Source organism: Rhineura floridana, chromosome 1 (assembly GCF_030035675.1).
Source record: "Rhineura floridana isolate rRhiFlo1 chromosome 1, rRhiFlo1.hap2, whole genome shotgun sequence".
Lineage (NCBI taxonomy): Eukaryota > Metazoa > Chordata > Lepidosauria > Squamata > Rhineuridae > Rhineura > Rhineura floridana.
Window position 1 is genome coordinate 44615821 of NC_084480.1, and position 18377 is coordinate 44634197.

Genomic DNA, 18377 nt, shown 5'->3' on the forward strand with positions numbered 1-18377 from the left:
ATTCAGATCTTGTAAGTTCAGGTCTGTGGCTTTCTTTATGGAATCAATCCATCTCTTAGTTTTTCCCAGCATTATTGTCTTTTCTAGTGAATCATGTCTTCTCATGATGTGTCCAAAGTATGATAACCTCAGTTTCATCATTTTAGCTTCTAGTGATAGTTCTGGTTTAATTTGTTCTGACACCCAATTATTTGTCTGTTTTGCCTAGAATGCCCTCCCTTGTCCTTAACATGGCTGCAACCATATCTACTCAGAAGTAAGTCCTATTGAGTTCTATGGGGCTTAGTTCCTTAATAAGCATGCTTACAGTTGCTGCCTTCAGGGGCATCCATCTGTGCTCCCATCTAACATCTCTGCAACACTAAGCTCCTTTCTTCCAGTAATGGCCTGGCCTGAGGGCACGTAAACCCTTCTTGCCAGAGGCAAGTAAGCTAGATTAAATGTTCCCTAAAGGCGTTGAACTGTGACCTGGCAGACCAGGGTTCGAATCCCCACACAGCCATGAAGCTCACTGGGTGACCTTGGGCCAGTCACTGCCTCTCAGACTCAGAGGAAGGCAATAGTAAACCACCTCTGTCTGAATACTGCTTACCATGAAGACCCTATCTGGGATCAACTTGAAGGCAGTCCATTTCCATTTTGCATCACTCTAAGCTTGTGAGAAAGAATGACCTTGTCACTTCAGATGGACCTAGGAACACCCTATTTTAGGTAAGATTTCTATTTTAATCTCCAATCAGATAATTTTTTTTTTGAATGGTATGCTCCAAGCAACTGTGGTTGATACAATGTATCATGTTTAATGATGTCACTAGGGCCTGCCCCGTGACGTCACTAGGGCCCGCCCCCATTTTCTCAGGTTTTTGAATGGTTCCGACCATTAAGCTGCATTAAGTTTATTCTGTTTTCCTGATGTTTCCTTATCTGATAATTTCCTCATTTTATTTGATCTTTCACATGATGTAAAAGTCACTTCTGGAAATCTAGCAGAATATAGTGGAAGTTTAGTGTTCATTTTTGTGTTAATTGCTTCCAGAAAAAATCCATTTTCAACCCCATTAATGTAATATAAGAAAAATTTAAAAGCTTTCCTGTACCTATAGAAATGCTGACAACACATATAGAATGCTGACAATGACTTTTGATAAGTTGGCAATATTAAGGGAATCAGCAGGACTCAGCAAACTGAAAGTATCAAATAAATGAACAAGCTAGCAGCTTCATTTCTTATCTGCAGTACAGAGTGTAATGACTAACCCCCACCTTTGGAATGCATGTGAAACTGCCTGGAAACGGGAACCTATATCTGTGTTACTGTGCTACTGTAATTTTTAGATCTCACAAACTGACGCGAGTCTATTGTGAGCTTTCCGCTTTGCAAACGTATAGATAATAAACAGCTTTGGTTGTGATTCAGAGTCTCGCGTTGTGTGAGTATTGGGGTTCCCACCCAGCGGAAACGAACCTTAAATTCTGGTGTAACATTAACACAGAAAATCATGGGAGTAAAGTGACAAAATTTGGTACAGTACAAGGGCATACAGTTCTTTCCTGCCATTTTCATGGGTGAAAATGAGGGAACAGAAATGTGCATGTGTCGAAAGGGTGTGGAAGTTGTGACGTGTCCAATGATGTTCATTGTTATGTCACACCTTCCTACTAGTGTGAATAACATTTAGCATGACATGGTGGCATATTGGTCCAAAAGCCATAGTGCCATAAGGCAACAGGTATTGCAGCGTGAAAGGAATGTTAGAAATTGGGACAGAAGCACTACCATTATAATAAGTAAAACAACACAATAAACCCTACATCTGAATACAGCCTTAGCGTGATGGGTTTGCTTATATTGTTAGAGGCAAGGGAGCTCCCTTGTGAGACAATGAACAGAACCGAATTATTTTGCTTAATTGTGACATTGGTATTCTCCCTGAACCCCCAGTGTAAGGTGAGCTATAAATCTAAACCTGTAGTGAGGAGCCTCAGGCCTTGGGGCCAAATGCAACCCTCAAGCCCTCTCTCTGGCCCTCAGAACTCTCCTCAGGCCATGGCTCTCATTATCCCTGCTCTGCACCCACCTTGGGTGCTTTTTCCTAGCTGAAATGTATCCTTGAACTGTGCTTATTTGTCTTGCTTGACTGGATGGAGGACGAAGTGATGGTGTGTGTAGAAACCTCTGGATTCTGCATGGCTGGAATGTAGCCTACTGAGCAAAGATAAAAATCACATCCACTGCTTCTCCCACTTTGTACAAAGGGCTCATCCATACTTCTGTTTAATCTGCAAGGTAAGCCCCTGTGTCTCCATGAATTCTCCCTCTTCCACATGAAGGTTGGCCTCTAATCACTGCCTTCCCACACGTTTCCCTCCCTTAATCCGCAGTTTCTCATACACGTTATACTGTGAAAATGAGAGATTATAAGGAAGGATGCCGGTTGCATTTTCTCGCATTTTCACCTCCCTCCCCATTTCCTGCTTCTTTGGGGTACCCTCATCCCTCTCCCTTCTGATCTGAGCAAATCAGCAACACAACAAGATGAGAAGGAGGGAGGGGGAGTTTGTCAAGAAAAAAATGTCAAGCTGAAAAATGTTTCCTGATCTAAACCAATGAATCTCCAGTAAATTGGATATAAAGGAAGGTTTGATGCCAACTTGAACATATTAAGAATGCATTTTAGGGTCACTTTGTGAGAAGATGCTTCATGTTTAATTGGAGGTGGATATACATCACAGAATATCCCAGTATTATTTTTCTGCAAGAAACACCTGGCTCTATTGAGATTATAGCTCTCAATTATCAATAACAGGATTTTTTTCTTATTTCTCATAGCTGCTATTTACTGCTGCTCATGTGTATGGATGAAATGTTCAGACGGTCTGTCATCAAAGGTGAGCACCTTTCTGGGCTGGAATGCAGCTGAAGTCAGTCAAAATGAGGCATGGCTATTGTAGATGTTCTTCTAGGCAAAGGTGTAAGAACACTGTTGGTGAATTATGCATATGGTCGAAAAGTGCATCTTCCAGTGCATCTAGCAACTGCGGCAAAAGGAAAGCTTGGTGGGCGGGTAGGATGCCTAAACTAGCTTATATTAGTGTGATCTAAGGTAGAACGTTGCCACATTGGCTTCATATACATTTTGACATCTAAAGTTAAATACCTCTGAGAATGTGCAGAGTTTCACTTAGAACAGGAGTTCCCAAACTAGCCCGTAGACCACCAGTGGTCTGCAAGCTTCATTCAGGCAGTCCATGGTATGTACGCATTAAATATTCATATGGATTTTTAATTATATGTTTATTGCTTTTTAATTCTTATATTGTATTTTATTGTATTACACTTTGAATTCTATGCTGTTCAGACAGTGATAATAAAAGAAGCAATAACATTACACTTTTACACAGTTATACAGGGCCTAGCATAGCGCATTATAAACTGTTACAACAAGCAGAAAAATCATGAAGTGGTCTGCCAAGACCCAAGGCAATTTTCAAGTGGCCTGTGGGGGGGCAGTTTGGGAATCACAGACCTAGCAGATTAGGTAGGCAGCAAACGTCCCCTAAAAGAATAACAAAAGGCCCATATATTAATTATTAATGTTGGGATGTATCTGTTTTTTATAGGAGCTGGCACAACTGTATGACACTGAGCTGAAATCATTGTGGTAAGAAGAATTTTTAGACAGGCATTCTTAAATGCAACAGTCACTAGGCTGAGCATTACTCCCTGTTGGTGCCTTCTGGGTGGATCCCTAGGCCGGAGACTAGGCTGATCAGAAACAACAGGACAACATTCTCTCTGTGGATACTTCAGGTTTAACATAATAATAATTAAGGTTGAAATGTTATACCTGGGTGTAAACCCCACTGAACTAGACGGGGCTTATGTCGGGGTAGATATATACAGGATTGCGTGGTCAGATATGCTTAGTAGGAACTTGGCACCATGTGGCTTATCAATATGTTGAAATTAACTCTTAGAATGATCATCTGGATAAAGCCTAATCCACAAATCTGTGCTGATTTTTCCCTCTCTTTGATGACAGCTGCGCTGTAGCCAATTAAGGAACTGGGTGTTCCCTGGACAAGTGAACAATTTTTAATATTTACATTGTACCCATTTTTCATCTCAAGGAAGTCCCAAAAGTTGCTCAAAGAGGAAATCCAAGGCCTTAAAAAGAAGGATCAACTGCATGCTGAGATCAGTGGCATCGATGAAGGCATCATGCGCTCCATAAAGGAAATCCTCAAGGAGAGTGACATCCTGGGAGAGAACGAAGATGTAAGGAGCTTGAAACTGATCATGAAAGCCCCTTGGCCCTTCATCACTTCTTGTTTTATACTTCATACCCCATTACAGGCTTGTCTTGCAGTCATAACCTGTCAACATTTTAAAAATCCAAAGAGGCAGAGTTAGGCTTGTTCCCATGATCTTAACTTCCCTATCAGCAAAGTTAAAAAAGGAAAAAAGTAAGGCTGTTTATAAATTTAATATCGGCCTAGGTCAGTGGTTTTCATACTTGCAAACTTCAGGCAACTCTTCCCTCTTTGAGGGACTCCCACCTACTGCAGAGGATTCTGGGAAGTGTTCAAGGATGTACACTATAATTCCATGCAGAGCATTGGTCAACTTGTTGGGTATCATTGTCACTTCATGTGAAGTAAGAGAACACCTTAGAACAGGTGTCGGTTGACTTCAGGCTTACATGGTGTGTATACTGTTTTTTAAAGTATTTTAAATTTATAAAGGACGTGCCAGGTAAGGGGAACGCGGTCCAGACATGTTGTGGCTGTGCCTTGTTCCGGTCCTTCCCACACCCGCAAGGTCGTTGGTAGTCCTATCAGCCAACTCTCAGATCTCCAGTTGCTGTTATTAAATGCCAGATCGGTATATAATAAAACCTCCCTCGTCCACGATTTGATTGTGGATGAGGCAGCCGATCTGGCATGTATAACCGAGACCTGGGTGGGTGAGCAGGGAGGAGTTGGTCTCTCTCAGCTCTGCCCACCGGGGTACTTGGTTCAGCATCATGGTAGATCTGAGGGTCGGGGAGGTGGGGTTGCTGTCGTCTATAAGAGTTCCATCTCACTCACCAAGCACCATGTTCATTCAGTTACTGGCCTGGAGTGTTTGCACCTTGTGTTGGGCCAGAGGGACAGGCTGGGAATCCTTTTGGTGTACCGCCCACCTTGCTGCCCAATGGCTTCCCTAACTGAGCTGGCGGAAGTAGTCTCGGATATATTGTTGAGGTCCCCCAGACTAATAGTACTGGGGGATTTCAACATTCATGCCGAGACCACTTTGTCTGGCGCGGCTCAGGACTTCATGGCTTCCATGACAGCCATGGGGCTGTCTCAATATGTTAGTGGTCCAACACATGTATCGGGGCACACTCTAGACCTTGTTTTTGCTACTGAGCATGGGGAAAGTGATCTGGATGTGGGGAGTTTTACAACACTCCCTTTGTCATGGACAGACCACTGCTTGCTGAAGTTTAGACTTTCAGTAGCCTCTTCCCTCTGCAAGGGTGGGGGACTTATTAAAATGGTCCGCCCCCGGAGACTAATGGATCCTGAAGGTTTTCAAAGGGCTCTGGGGGATTTTCCGGCTGATAGGACTGGCGCTCCTGCTGAAGCCCTGGTCGCTCTGTGGAATACGGAGATGACCCGGGCTGTAAACACGATCGCTCCTGCACGCCCTCTCCTGTGTAGAGCTCATACAGCTCCATGGTATACTCCGGAGCTGAGAGCGATGAAGCAAGATAGGAGGAGGCTTGAGCGGAAATGGAGACGAACTCCCGACGGATACAATTATGCGCTGGTTAGTGCTTCGACTAAGCTCTATGTAGGAGCAGTGAAGGCAGCTAAAAAACATCATTTTGCTGCCACTATTAAATCATCTCTTTGCCGCCCAGCGGAGCTCTTTCGAGTTGTCCGGGGGCTTCTCCATTCAAACCCTCCGGACACGGTGGAATCATCGGAGGCCCGCTGTAATCAGTTTGCTGATCACTTCCAGAATAAGATCTCATGTATCCGCCGGGACCTAGATTCTCAAGTTATAGCAGTAGATCCTAGTGAGATGTCCGGAGCACAGTCTTGTCCTGTTTTGTTGGATGAGCTTCAGTTGGTTCAACTCGAGGACGTGGACAAGGTGCTTGGACAGGTACGTGCAACCACTTCGGTACTGGATCCTTGCCCCTCCTGGCTGATAAAAACTAGTAGGAATGGAACAGGTAGCTGGGCCAAGGAAGTGATAAATGCCTCTTTACGAGAGGGAGTGGTCCCGGGCTGTCTGAAAGAGGCAGTGGTGAGACCACTCCTGAAAAAGCCTTCCTTGGACCCAGACAATTTTAACAGCTACAGGCCAGTGGCGAATGTTCCATTCCTGGGCAAGGTCTTGGAACGGGTGGTTGCTGGCCAGCTCCAGGCGCTATTGGATGAAATCGATTATCTAGATCCATTTCAATCGGGTTTTAGGCCCGGTTTTGGCACTGAGACAGCCTTGGTCGCCCTGTACGATGACCTATGTCGGGAAAGAGACAGAGGGAGTGTAACTCTGTTGATTCTCCTTGATCTCTCAGCGGCTTTTGATACCATCGACCATGGTATCCTTCTGGAGAGGCTCGTGGAGTTGGGAGTTGGAGGTACTGCTTGGCAGTGGTTCCGCTCCTACTTGGTGGGTCGTCTCCAGAAGGTAGTGCTTGGGGAACATTGCTCGACACCGCGGGCTCTCCAATATGGGGTCCCGCAGGGGTCAGTTTTGTCCCCCCTGCTTTTTAATATCTACATGAAGCCGTTGGGAGAGGTCATCAGGAGTTTTGGAGTGCGTTGTCATCAGTATGCTGATGACACGCAGCTCTACTTCTCCTTTTCATCTTCTTCAGGTGAGGCTGTCGATTTGCTGAACCGTTGCCTGGCCTCGACAATGGACTGGATGAGAGTTAACAAACTGAAGCTCAATCCAGACAAGACTGAGATGCTGTTGGTGGACGGGTTCTCTGATCAGATGGTGGATATATACCCTGTCCTGGACGGGGTTACACTCCCCCTAAAGGACCGGGTTCGTAGTCTGGGAGTCTTTTTAGACTCTTCCCTCTCACTTGAGGCTCAAGTAGCCTCGGTGGTTAGGAATGCGTTTTACCAACTTCGGTTGGTAGCCCAGCTACGTCCCTATTTGAGTAAAGAGGACCTTACATCAGTGGTACATGCTCTGGTAACCTCACGTTTGGACTACTGTAATGCGCTTTACGTAGGGCTACCTTTGAAGACAGTTCAGAAGCTACAACTAGTGCAAAATGCGGCGGCCAGATTGCTGACAAGGACCAAGCGGTCCGAGCATATAACACCTGTTCTGGCCAGCTTGCACTGGTTGCCAATATGTTTCCGGGCTAGATTCAAAGTGTTGGTATTAACCTATAAAGCCTTATACGGTGCAGGACCACGATACCTTGCGGAACGCCTCTTCCAATATGAACCGGCCCGTGCACTACGTTCTGCTACGAAGGCCCTCCTCCGGGTTCCAACTCACAGGGAGGCCCGGAGGGTGATGACAAGATCTAGGGCCTTCTCAGTGGTGGCCCCCGAACTATGGAACAGTCTCCCTGAGGAAGTACGCCTGGCGCCGACTCTGCTTTCCTTCCGGCGCCAGGTCAAAACCTTCCTATTCTCTGAAGCATTTTAAGTTATACTGATTTAATTTTAAAAATGTTTACTGTGTTGGATTGTTGCTTGTATTTTAGTATTGTTTTGTTATTTATTGTATTTTTATGTTGTTTTATGTTCACCGCCCAGAGAGCTATTGCTAGTCGGGCGGTATATAAATTTAATAAATAAATTAAATAAATAAATAAATAAAGCAAAAGTCCATACCCAGGATGTCTTTTAACAGCTAAGGCATAACTTCCAATCTGTATTACATGATCCTGAGTATGCATTCTTGCTTAAGGACACAAGTTCTTTCCTGGATCAAATCAAAGCTCAGCACACTTTGCAACCAGCAGGCACCAAGCAGCACACCAAAAATTGGCCATTGAAGTGGGCCAAAAATTACCTTCTGCCCATCCCAGCCCTAAAAAAAACACTCAGTAGCACTCCCTTGCAGCTGTGCATTGCAGGGGAAAATCAGTAGTGGCAGGGAAGTCCTCTTTCAGGGAAGTTGTCTACCATCTTCTCGTTGAGGAATCCCTAACAGACTTCCACAATTTGCCAGGTTTCTGGGAGCACCACCTGAAAACCATTCTCCCAGGTTTTAGCTCTACTGGTGCAATGCCACAGCTTATGGTGTATGGGTTCTTGCACAGCTGATCAAAGGAATGGGCTGCTTTATATTCCCAAATATTGCTTAGTATTTCCATACGTTAAGACATATATATATATATATATATATATAAAATTTGCTTGTACTGGTTAGCCATTTTTGGCAAGTTATGCAATGTCAGATATGAGACTCAAAGGTGTGCCACAATATATATGTGGCCATCTGTGCACTCTACACATTGGAGGGATTTTGTCTCAAGTCTGCTCAGCGGAGGAGCTAGCAGCAGTACAACACTAGAGAGGCAAGACAAGAGAACAAGCATGATTCTAAGCCAGCCTTCCCCAATCTGGTATCCTCCAGACATTTTGGATGACAACTTCCATTGCAGTCTCTGACCACAGGCTATGCTGGCCAGGGTTGATGGGAGTTGTAGTCCAGAACATCTGGAGAGTAGCAAGTTGGGGAAAGCTGCTCTAAGCCATAACCCTGCAGGCACCACTTGCTTCTTTTCAAAAATGCCACAGAAACGCCCTCTGCCTGAGCCAGTTGTTTTACACATAGCACAGGATGGCCACACTTTGGGTTTTTAATAAACAAGAGCCTTAGGAATACACTTTTAATGAAATAAAAACATTTTTAAACCTTTCTTAAATTATTAAAACTCCTATATAAGAAACTCACTGTTGGTTTTCACCTAAGAGCTCTGTGCTAGCACCTAAGGTCTAGCACCGCTAATCTTACCCTGAGTACCAACAACACAGTTTAGAAGTGCTGAGTGATGAAATATATACTTCCTACCTCTTTGGATGAAAGGTCCCAGTTGAACCATTTGCCCTGATGAGCAGAAAGGACATTGAAAATGCAACTCGCATGAACAATGCAGTGCTAGTTACACACACATTATTGCCATTCACATGAAGGCAAAACACCAGCTTTCTAACTGCTCAACGAAGGGCGGAAGAAATCTGAACTCTATTTCAAGCTCTTGGGGTATGGGGAATATTTTTTTTTAAACCCCAACGCATCAGAAGCCGGTTAACAGCACACATGCACTTGCTGCCAATTCTCCCTGGCAAATGCCATCCCTACCCCCCAAGACATTTTTCCTATTGTTGGAACAGTTGGAGATGTCATAGTTTCACAGACCCTTTTGGCTACTTATCTGACAACTCTGCTCTTTGCAGGTCCATTGAACAGACATATGTTGAAGAGGACCTTAGACTAACAAGACAGAAGGGATCCAAGCAGCCAATAGATGGAACAGCTGGTGACTGCCACCCAACAGGTTTTTTGCCTTCTGTGCACTGCCTTCCTCCTCAGCTATTGTACCTCAGGAGGAGTTAAAGAGTGGGAGCCATACACAGTACACTTCAGAACAGCCCCAAACAATAAAATTATACAGTTCTCAGAGTTTACACATATATTGCTTGTCTTGTCTTTCTTGGTGCGTTGTCTTGTCTTACTTCCTGGGTTTGGGGGCAAGTCTCTTTGGTCTCTGTGCATAGGATTCTAGACTTAATCCAAATCAAAGCCCATTGAAATGTATGGAACAGCTGCAGAATAAATTATATGTCATATAACGTAATTATATGTCTCACTTGAACAAAGTGTTAGAAAGAATCGTTACACAATGGGATGTGTCCAATGTTGGTTCTACTCAGAATACAACAATTGAAATGATTGGACATGACTGCTTTAGGTTAATTTCAATAGGTCTCCCCTTAGAGGGATGGGGAGAAGTTTGATTATGCTTGCATTTGAATGAGAAACTGCCTAATTCACAGTGCTTGAACTAATATGTGAACTGAAACACAGCTAGCCTTCAAAATGTGCACTTCTCTGAACTTTGTGATGCAGTTCTCCAACCCAAAAATATGTAAAGAAATGCATTATACTATGGGAAAGTGCATAAAAATGCCTATATTAGTGATTATAATTGCTTGCAACAAAGTTATGGAAGGATGGGATAGACATTTAATACAACAAAAATGTGTTTGTTAGGAGAAATTCACACTAAAATGCTGACAATTTCATGAGGCTTTCTTTTATAAAAATGCAAATTAATGTGGAAACTGAGCAAAAATGGGGCACACCCCTATGTTCACAAATAAAACTGAGTTGCTTTCAGTGGATAACTATGAAGTAATGAGCCAGAAACTCCTTTTAAGGAGTTTATAAGGATAGATAAGGCTCAGCTTCAAGACAATAATGGGGGACATGGTACAAGAGGTCACAATGGCAGTGACAACCATCGTGACTCAACAATGGTCTTACTGATGAGCAGTACTCAGTTCTCAGCACTGCTTTCAGGTTGTAACACTTGCCAAATTTACTACTATACAGTTAATGAGACAGTATTTTAATATGTTTCCTTTATTATTATTATTCTCTTTATTTATACCCCGCCATCCTTCCAAAACTCAGTAGCAAAATGAGCCTTTTATTATGAATCAGTTTTTATTGGATTATTAATAATCAAATAACATTTATCTGGATTATAACTGCACCTAATTCTTGATCATAAAAAGAAAAAGGCCTCATCAATTTTTAAGTGGGAACTGGAAACAGTAAGCATTTTTTGTTTGCTCCCTTCTTAATGGGTTCTCATTCTCCTGTGTTTGCTGAAAGTTTAAAGTGTACTTATGTTTTATCTTATTTTTGTTTTATTTCCTATCTGTGTATTTTGAAGTATCTTCACTTTGCTTTTCAGCCAAAAATGGTTCCCAAAGCCCTGCCCTCAGTCTTGTGGTTTAAAACAGTGTTTCCCAACCTTTATGAGTATAGGACCCCCTTTGTAAGCTCAAATACCTTTGTGACACCCCGCCTCCACTAATTGTAATTTTAGCCTACAAAATGGTGAATGGCAAAATCACATCTCCAAATATCACTTTCCATAAAAAGCTCCCTGCAGAGAGGCAGATGTTGCTTTCTTTTCTAAATGCAAAGGTCCAATCAAATTGGGATCCCACTCCACCCCTGACTGACCGGGAGTGAGTCTCCTCCTCTGTTCATGGACTCCTCCTCCATCAGCAAAGAGGGAAGTCTGCAGTACCCTACGGCCCTTGAGTCGCCCTCAGGATCCAAATCATTGCACAAGAGAGAGAGAGAGAGAGATCAGCGTGGGAAGCCTCAGGCCCAAGGGCAAAATCAGCTTGGAAAAGTTACTTTTTTGAACTACAACTCCCATCAGCCCAATCCAGTGGCCATGCTGCCTGGGGCTGATGGGAATTGTAGTTCAAAAAAGTAACTTTTCACAGCAATGCCCCTCACTAACCCTATCTCATCCCCTCCTTGAGTGGTTTTGCCCGGCTGGGATATGCCCTTGAACACTGATAGTGCCTCTTGCTTGCCTGGATAGCGGATGGAGAAGGGGTTTGTGAACCTATGTCTAGAAACTCACCTAGCGTACAAAGTCCACGTTGACATCCATTGCTTCATCTGCTCTTGCCTCAGCCTCACCTGCCACTGGCATGTGGACCTCGGAAGGTTGCTCGGAAGGGAATGCGGCCCTTGAGCTGAAAAAGGTTTCCTACCCCTCATACAGATTTTATTATATATGACAGACTCAGGCTTTTGAACTTCTCAGTTGCACACGCTGAGCACATAGCTAAAGAGAGACGGGTGCCCATTAGTAGCTATTTGACTTCTGTCACATATGTGAAAGTCATATGCAAATAGCACATAAATTGCATGCAGTTATAATCCTCACCGTCGCTGGCCCTTTGCTTCCAATCACACTATATTTTCGGGGGGGAGGGACTCTTTGGCACTGCATGAGCAGCCAACCCTTGGATTAAAAGTCGTAGCCAATTTCAAAGGGTAAATCTCAGGGAGCCATGGACAGTGCAGTATATATATTTCAGTACAGGCTTTTTCTGGATATTGCTCACCTTAACGACTGGGTTTCTCCTCAAAGAATCCTGAGAACTGTAGTTAAGGGTGCTGAGAGCTGTTGTATGTATTGCCTTCAAGTCAATTCTGACTTATGGCGACCCTATGAATAGGGTTTTCATGAGGCTGAGAGGCAGTGACTGGCCCAAGATCACCCAGTGAGCTTCATGGTAGTGTGGGGATTCGAACCCTGGTCTCCCAGGTCGTAGTCCAACACCTTAACCACTACACCACACTGGCTCTCTGAGAGCTGTTAGGAGACCCCTATTCTCTTCACAGAGCTACAATTCCCAGAGTTCTCTGGGAAGGAGAATTGATTGTTAAACCACTCTGAGAATTTATTTATTTATTTATTGAATTTCTATACCACCCGACTAGCATAGCTCTCTGGGCGGTGTACAACAAGAAATATAAAAATACAGAATAAAATATTATAAAATCAGTGCAAGGAACATGTATATGACAAAATCTAAAATCTAAAATTTTAGAATTACAGCAGTACTTCTGAATACAGAATTGCAGGTGGAGAGAGTGCTGTTGCCCTCAGGTCCTCTTTGTGGGCTTCCCACAGGCACCTGGCTGGCCACTGTGAGATCAGGATGCTGGACTATATGGCCCTTTGGCCTGATCTATCATGGCTCTTCTTATGACTAAAGTAGCTAGTGACTACCCAGTTTTCAACTTGAGTGCTACCTATTTGTATTCAGGTCCAGTTGCTTCCATCCACAGCATTCACTAGAAACTGAAAACGTTATTTTTAAAAAAGGTTTCTAAAGGTCCTCAGCATTATTAGTTTTCTGAAAGGTTGCCAAACAGTCTGGCTTGTGGCCTGGAGCCACTGACTGGAATTGGCTGTGAAGCAAGAATGTTAGACCATCCTAATCGCTGCTATTTCCTTGTTAATTCAGTTTTTTTTAAAAGCCAACCAAAATTTGATTCTGAAAGCAGTCGTAAGAATCAGACATGTTTGCAGGGTTTAGACAGGAAAGAGTGACACAGAGCCACCAATCATCATCGTGAACTTTTCTTTTTTTAAAAAAATGTACTGCCAAATTGACACGAGTTCCTTAAAGTCTAATGTAGGCGCTGTCCACAAGCTTCTTTCAGAAGGTCCGTAGCATGTCCACGTTCAACAGTGATGTGAATATTTTTGCATTTATATTGCATTTTATTGTATCATAATTTGAATTATATGGAATGCAAATTGCAGTATGATAAAATACAATATAAGAAATAAAAGCAGCAATCAAAATACAATTAAAAACCATACAACATTTAGCAGAGCTCATTACAATTGCTACAACAGGCAGGAAAATCACAGAGTGGTCCTCCAAGACCACCAGCAACTTTCAAGTGGTCTGCGGGGAAAAATAGTTTGGGGACCACTGGTCTAGTGCATGCTTTTAGGGCACTGCGCCTTAATCACGAAAGGAGGAATTGTTACATGCATAAGCCAGTTGGCCAGATCCTGTCATGTTTTGGCCTCATTCTCATGGAGGTGGTAAAATCAGTGTTGCTCCTCCCAGAAGAATGTTAGCCTCTTCCATACAAATAAAATTACAGTCTCTGCATATAGAACTCTTATTAGGTCAGGAATCAGGTGAGCCTAGAACCCCTCTTCATAGTGGCAAATTCAGAAGTGCAGGGTCCCTTCATATTAGTTATAGCTACACACACACACCATTTTTCTGCTTCAGGGTTGAAAATGAGATCCTTGTTAATGGTTTCTCCCACAACAGACATCCCTAGGAGCCAATAGGCATGAAAGGGGAGAATGTTAGCTAACTGAGAAGACTCTGCTCAGTGGCTGACTCACTCCCTTTCACTCTGACTGGCTCCAATCAGAAAGGTCAAGGAAGCATGTTAGACGCTTCTTCTCAGTGGCTAAGATGCTCTGCTTTCATGCTGATTGGCTTGTAGGATGCTGAAGACACTGGGACCTTGCTCCCAAAAAAGTAAAGGGTCTAAGACCCCCTGAGACCCTGGACAACTACACCTCTGTCCATAACGCTCTAGTTTTCTACATGCAGGGATTTTTGTTTATTTATTTGTTTCATCAAGTGAACCCCTCCCTTTCAGTCTTAAATAGTCAGGAACTGCTGGATCCATACGCAGCTCTCCCATGTGGCGAACCACTGAAATGCAAGTGGCAACTTCTCAGTGAAGTACCTTCAAGCCCTGGACTGACTCTGCCTCCCCACTCAAGGGCTGGTTCCAGGTGAGCCTTGCTTGAGCAACAAACTCTTCCTCAGTTCTCTGGTGTTCTGACATCCTTGGATAGGATATTCTTTTGGTCCTGAGTCCTGACTCGTCTCTTACTCCTGCCTTTGTCTCTCACTAGCTCCTCAGTCCTGCCTACTGGCTGGTTCCACGGATCCTCATTCCTGCCCTCCTACTCACCCTAGACAGCTGCCTGTAGTCCAGCCCTATCATATAGTTGTGACCAAGAAACAGACCTGTCCAGAGGAAAGAGCGGGGTTGTACCAGGGGTTGGGAACCTTTGTTAGCCCAAGGGCCACCTCCCCTTACTGGGCCACCTCCCAAGGGCCACCTGCCAATGGCAGATGGGGCCAGAGGCAAAAGTGGGAAGAGCAATGAATGTAAATGTCACCTTTGAACATTGGGGTTGTTCTTATGCAGGTTCACATACAAAGCCTCTCTCCCCTCCATCCAGACAAGCAAGAGGCATGATCAGAGTTCAAGGGCACATTTCAGCCAGGCAGAAATACTCAAGGAGGCTGTGAAGCAGGGGCCAAGGAGGGGCGTGGCCTGTAAAGAGAGGGTGTGGCCTGGGAAGAGTCCTGAGGAGCGGTATTGAGGGATGGAGTTGGCTCTTGAGGCTGAGGTTTATTAAATAATAAACTATTTGGCTGATGTGTCTGTTGTTAAATAATGAATTAGTTAAATAATGTATTACTTTTAAAATTGGCAGTTATGCATTTAAAATATATGTACAAAGTTCCTCTCAAGTCTGGTTTCTGCAATGCCTTTCAGTCATTTCGTATTTATCAGAAGCAGCTTATAAAAGAAATGCATTGCTTTGTATGTCCAAAAAGTCCCCTTTTCACATCCATGAAGAATTTGGCTTAGCCCTGTCGATTACGCCCCCCCCAAAAAAAATTCTTATGGGAATTAGCAGATTTCTGTTAGAACCCCATCATCTATTCCCGTGCCCTTTTCAAAGTTCTGCACACAATTAACTTGCTAGATGGCATATATTTCATCAGGAGCTTTTGGAAGGCAACTACGTATGTGAAAATGGTTTTCCTAAATGTAATTTGCACATTTTGTGCCCAAATGAGTGACCAATGAAGAGAAAAAAATGATGAAGGGAAAATGTGTGCGTAATATATATATATTAAAAATGTGTGCATGCTTCATCCAAAAATGCAATTCCTCTAGAAGCCAGAGCTTGGAAAAGTTACTTTTTTGAACTACAATTCCCATCAGCCCAATCCAGTGGCCATGCTGGCTGGGGCTGATAAGAGTTGTAGTTCAAAAAAGTAACTTTTCCAAGCTCTGCTAGAAGCTCATCAAATAACTGCTTTATTTTAAACAGATGCCTGCACAAGACAAGTTGCTTTGCTGGGCTTTAAAAATGAAATTAATTTTTCTTTGGGAACATGAGTGTAAAACCAATATTCCCAGAATGCTTAGCATGTGAAGGTTGGGATGAGCTGCAAGACTTTGAAGAGATCTGGCTGAGCCTAAATGCAATAGCCATCTTTTTGTGTTTCTCTCTGATCCTTTCAAGCACATTGTTAGATGACTGTGGCAATGAACATCTTTTAATGCAGTAAGCAAAAAGGAGAAATCTAGCTTCCCAGCAAATATTACCCAGATACACCCGAAGCACAATATCAAATTGAATTCTTTTTGGGGCAGCGGAGGAGAACCTCAGTCCTGGAACTTGTATGTGCCCATTCCTCAGACTCTCACTAGGCCAGCATTTCCCAACTAGTGGGCCACCAGATGTTGTTGGACCACAATTCCCTTCTTTCCTGACCATTGGCAATGCTGGCTGAAGCTGATGGGAGTTGTGGTCCAACAACATCTGGTGGCCCACTAGTTGGGAAAGGCTGCCCTAGGCCATAAGAATGAAGAGCCCAGCTGGGTCCGGCTAAGGGCCTTTCTAGTTCAGCACTCTACTCTAGGGATGGGATCTGTTGGCTCGTGCTATTTTGAAAGCATTCCGTTGACCTAACAGTCCAGTATCAATTTGAGTTCATTATTTGTCCGCTATCCGCTACTTTTTCCAATCTGTTTTACTGCTCACAAAAAATATTGATATTAATATCAATATTTGTAAAGGAAATGTTGATAATTTTAAAGGAATTATCAATATTGTGAAAGGAAATATTGATAAAATTATCATTCTTAATATTTATATTTTAGAGGCATTTTTTTATTGCTACATAAATATCAAATCTGCCATGATAGAGAATAAGCAAATTAATGGAAAATTTGGGACCAAATCCGACCTGGGCAGAATGCTAGCACATCCCTATTCTGCTCTCTCAGTGGCTGACCAGATGCCCGTAAGATGGTCCTAGGCTGTGGTCAGAAGGCACATAAGGCCAGCTCCCTGCTGAAGCTAAGCAGGGTCAGGTCTGGTCAGTGCCTGGATGGGACACTGCCTGGGAACCATATATAAGCTGCCTTTCACCTATCATGAAAAGAAAGGCGGGGTACAAATGTAATAAATAAATAAAAATAAAATAAGAAACCTGCAAGTAGGGTAGAAGGAACATAAGAACCTGCCTTGTATCGAGTCAGAGCTTTGGTCCATCTAGCTCAGCACTGTCTACACTGACTGGCAGCAGCTCTCCAGGATAAGACAGTCCCAGCTGGAGAGGCCAGGGATTGAGCCTGGGACCCTCTGCATGAAAACAGTGCAGGACCTGAGTGCAATAGCTAATTGGTTAGTGTCACCAGGGACCTTTGCTGATGTCCACACACAAGTTATAACCCCAGTGAAGTTCAAGATGCTGGCTTGGTGTATAAAGCTTGGGAGCAGGATATCTGAAAGATCATCTCACCATTTATATGTACCCAACTGATCTCTGAATTCTGCAGGGGAGAGCCTCCTGCAGATGCCATCTCATCAGGAGGTCCGTTCCATGCAACATAGGAACTGGACCTTGAGTGTGGTGGTACCTACCCTTTGGAATTCCCTCCCCTTAAATATTAGACAGGCTCTATTATCTTTTCAGTACCTACTGAAGACCTACCTCTTCCAAAAAGCTTTTTAAGTAGAAACCTCTATCCCAGGCTGCCTCTGTATTGGAATTGTTTTTAAGATATTTTAAAAATGCTTTTATTGTTTTTATCGCTTGCTGTTTGCCACCCTGAGCACCCTTTGGGAGGAAGGGCAGGATATAAATTAAATAAATGAATAAATAAATTAATCAGAGGGGGAGTTACTCACATGTTGCTCAACAAACAAAGGGAAGGATGGTTCCTCCAACTGCATTCCTATCATCATCATCATCATCATGAATCCCATCCCATGGAGTATCCCAAAGAGATCTGCAATATAATAAAATATATATGAAAATGTTGGGTTGTATCCGACTCATATTTACTTAGAGTAGACTCATTGAAATTGATGTACATAAATTTGTCATGACCATCAGTGTCAATGAGTCTACTCTGAATAGAACTAGCATTGCATACACTCCAGGTAAAACAATTAAAAAACAATTATAAATATAAAAACAGTTGAAAACAACAACAGCACATATATAAAATCAATTTAGATGCAAGGCAGATGCCAACTGGGATAAAGATTGCGGAAGAGGGCCTTTTCAGCCATGGTCCCCAGGCTTTGGAATACCTCTCCCCAAGAAGCCAGCTCTGCTCCCTCCCTGATGGCATTTCAGAGACTTCTGAAAGCCATCTTGTTCCGGAGAGCCTTTGGGAGAGACTGAAGGTACAGCCTGAAACTGATTTCATTTTTCCCCCTTTTGAGATTTACTTCTTTTTAGTCCCCTTTTAATATAACTCCCCTTAAATTATTAACTGTATTTTATGTATTTTTGTCTATTTTAATGTTTTATTGTGTTTTTATTTACTGTGTATGATTGCATTGTGAGCCACCCTGAGTGCCCCATTGTGGGGTAGAAGGGCAGGATAGAAATATTTTAAATAAATAAAGAATTCAGAAGGCTTGTTGAATGAGAAACGTCTTTGGCAGGTGCTGAAAAGACAATAGAGATTGGCGCCAGTCTGA